Genomic DNA, 4,031 nt, shown 5'->3' with positions numbered 1-4,031 from the left:
TTTTTCTTGTCGTTTGTAGTGGAATTTTTTAAGTTGAGGTTGGTGAGCAGCACAAATTGAGGCAGGTGAGAAGCTAATTTATGGTATTGTTTGTAGTTTCATACCCACCATTTTACGTATCCTGTAATAATATTTCACACAAGCCGGCTTTTAAATGATGGCATTTGAGCACGTTGAAACCAATTACCTCTATCCTACATTACATTTCACTGCAAATTAGAACTATTAATAGATCAAAATTGACACAAACTTCTGTTTGAAAATGACATCTCATGGATTTATGAACTAAATCTGTTGAGGTTTAATGAAGCGTTTAATAATTGTAATTTGCCAACATTTCCATTTGGTACAGCAGCTACACTTAGTTTCCTTCCAATTGCATATTTCAATGCATGTAAATTATAATTGAAAAAAATCCAGTGGGACACAATCTTTGAAAATGCATTTAGTGTAATTATCACAATTATATTAACAAATATTGCTCTGCAATTAAGGATTTATGTACAACCTCAACTTTATTTTTTTTAATTTTTTTTGCTCAATTCAAATATGACATTCCATGGTTAACTGAAGTAACAGCAAGTGAATGCGATTTATTTTTTATGCTGTTTATTAAAAATGATGTCATGTCTTTGCAATGTCACGTTGTCAACATGTACAGGAGAACCTTTGTTCCCGTCAGTGCTGTTTGGGGTATCTTGGTCGAACTTCCCATTGGTAGGTTAATCCAGCATGGAAAGTCTTCTGGGGTGCACAGTGGTGGTTTCTGATATGGGCAATATGGATAACCGCCCAGAGCGGCATTCTGTTGGGGGGTGGCACTCCCCCACATCCCAACATTCGGCCAAGGGGGTGCAATTCATGGCCGTTGCAAAGGGCGCCACTCGGTCCAGGATCACCAGTGGGTGTGCATCTTCTCCATTCGTTTTGTCAGAAAGTCAGGTTCAGCAGTTGTATTTGGTGCTCAAACATTCTAGCATGGGAAAACTAGACAAACCATATTAAAAAAACAACAACAAAGTTTTACAACGTAGAACTGTTACTGTACTTTGCTTTTATCTCCTGGATCTCAGGGATGCCGCCACCCATCACATATGTGAAGAGTTTTTATTAAACAAGGATTCTAACCCTGACTCTGCAAATTTCTCATCAACACCAACTTGGCTATGGACACATGCAGTCCTACTTCTGCCATTTGGTTGGTTTCTGTAAATAGACGTATATCGGCAACCTAACGCAAGCAGACTATGACATTATTGGCTGACACCAAAAAGAGGAACTCGGCTGCGGTTAATTTCTACCTCAACATTACTGGTACCAGTATTTTTACAATGTCTTTCTTTCTTAGCACATTGCTTATAAGCCCTGTATTGAAGTGAGGGCAAGGAGCTTTATTTTAGTAAGGCTATAACTTTTGAAAACAGTGAACCACCACATAAGGACACTTCTGAGGGTGTAGAGCTGGTCCACTGTTCCACGGCCAGGACGAAAACCACACTGCTCCTCCTGAATCTGAGAATCGACTTCCAGATGGACCCTCCTCTCCAGAACCCCTGCATAGACCTTACCAGGGAGGCTGAGGAGTGTGATCCCTCTGTAGTTGGAACACACCCTTCGGTCCCCCTTCTTAAAAAGGGGGACCACCACCCTGATCCGCCAACTTCATTCGAAGTTTCTTCAACAGAAGATAAATGTCAGTTTTTATATTTTACGAACTCTGCAGAAATATCAAAATGTATGCCTTGATGTGTCGTTGTTTCAGGTTTACAGGTCCAGTTGTGAGACTTTGAGAACTGTTTGTCCTGATTTGAAACCAAACAGTACAAAATGTTGTATTGAACAATAAGCAGTTGATTTGCCAAGACTAAAGTTTAAACAATCATTCTATATGCTTGATCCAAGAGTAACAGTACAAAGTTGGGAGTATTTTACATGATTTTCACAGGTGGCACGGTGAAGGACTGGTTAGCACATCTGCCGCACAATTCTGAGGACCGGGGTTCAAATCCCGGCCCCGCCTGTGTGGAGTTTGCATGTTCTCCCCATGCCAGCGTGGATGTTCTCCGGGCACTCCGGTTTCCTCCCCATCCCAAAAAGCCGTATTCTGCTTGGATAGCCGGTACCCAACACCTGCCTCCGGAGTCCTACAGGCCAAAAAGGACTGATAGGACTCCTTCAGTTTGATGTCATCCCTTACCGTTGGTGTCCACCAACAGGTTCGGGAATTTGTGCCACCACAGACACCGACCACCTTACGGCCACAGCTTCGGTCGGAGGAGTGGAAAATGGTCCACTCAGACTCAATGCCCCCTAGCTACTCCCGGGACGTGAGCGAATTTCTGCTGGACGTGGGAATTGAAACTCCATCTGACAGGGGACTCGGCCAGATGTTCACAGCAGAGCCTCACAATATGTTTGGGTGTGCCGGTCGGACCGGCATCGTCCCCCACCATCGGAGCCAACACACCACCAGGTAGTGATCGGTTGACAGCTCCACGAATTGCAGCCGAGGCTGTCGTAGTGCCTAGTGCACATATGGATACCCTTATGTCTGAGCATGGTGTTTGTTATGAACAATCCGTGATGAGCACAGAAGTCCAATAACAGAACACTACTCAGATTCTTATTCGGGGGTCAATGTATGAGCATTGACCCCGTGAGCATTGAAGTCCCCCAGCAAAACGAGGGAGTCTCCAACAGAGTCTCCAGCACACCCGCCAAGGACTCTAAGAAGGGTGGGTACTCTGAGCTGCTGTTTGCTGCACAGGCACAGACAACAGTCAGCACCCGTCCACCCACCCGAAGGCGGAGGGAGGCTACCCTCTTGTCCACTGGGGTGAACCCCAACGTAGAGGCACCGAGACATAGGCCAAACAGTATAGCCACACCTGCTTGGCGCCTCTCACCGGGGGAAACTCCAAAGTGAAAGAGGTCCCAACCCCTTTCGAGAAGTCTGGTACCAGAGCCCAAGCTGTGTGCCGAGGTGATCCTGACTATATTCAGTTGGAACTTCTCGACTTCGCACACCCGCTCACCAGAGAGGTGATGTTCCATGTTCCTAGAGCCAGTTTTTGTAGCCGGGATCGCACTGGCAAGGTCCCTGACTTCGGCCGCCACCCAGCTAACACTGCATCTTCCCCCCTTGGCCTCTCCCACAGGTGGTGAGCCCATGGTAAGGGGGACCCAAGTTGTCTTTTTGGGCTGTGCCCGGCTGGGCCCCATGGGTGCAGGCCCAGCCACTAGGCGCTCGCCATCGTGAGCAATCTGGCCTGCCTCCAGAGGGGGGTCCCCGGTGACACTCCTCCGGGTGAGGGAAAACAAGGTCCAATATTGGTACTCATCATAAGGGGTTTTTGAGTGTGCTTTGTCTGGTCCCTCACCTCGGACCTGTTCGCCATGGGTGACCCTACCAGGGACATAAAGCCCCAGACAATTTAGCTCCCAGGATCATTGGCACACAGAAACCCCTCCACCATGATAAGGTGGCAGCTCCACGAGGGGATAATAGTGATCCTTTTTTTTTCCCCCAATGAAATTTTAACACACATCAATTATCCATGTTTTTTCACTTTTCAGTCTGACTCGGTCCTGATCCCCCACAAATAACAGGGACACACTGTAGACTGTAATAGAAGTGCTTTGCCGCATCTAAAGGCAATTATAAAGATTTTTAGGGGGGGCCTCAATCACTTGCGGATTTTGGGGGTGCTCGGACACTGTTTCCCGTGAATAATGGGGGACACTGTCGAGCCGCTGTGTACTCTTCCTGTTACAATTGTCAACCTTTCTGGGCTTGTGTCTATTTATAGCAAGAAGCCGAATGATTTTTAATGATACCAGAGTCAAGACTCAGCTAAATTAATCCAAGCTCAACCTTTTGCCAGTCGCAATTTTCAATCACACCCAAACTACTAAGACGAAAGGTACCGTCCCAAAGACCCCTTTGTGATAGGATGGCACAATATTCAATGGGTCTTTCTAAACAATTAACTTACTGCAGTCTACTTGTTAAAAGAACCACCACGGAAACA

Source organism: Phyllopteryx taeniolatus, chromosome 9, assembly GCF_024500385.1.
Source record: "Phyllopteryx taeniolatus isolate TA_2022b chromosome 9, UOR_Ptae_1.2, whole genome shotgun sequence".
Taxonomy (NCBI): domain Eukaryota; kingdom Metazoa; phylum Chordata; class Actinopteri; order Syngnathiformes; family Syngnathidae; genus Phyllopteryx; species Phyllopteryx taeniolatus.
The sequence above is the reverse complement of the archived record's forward strand: the minus strand, read 5'-3'. Positions refer to the sequence as shown.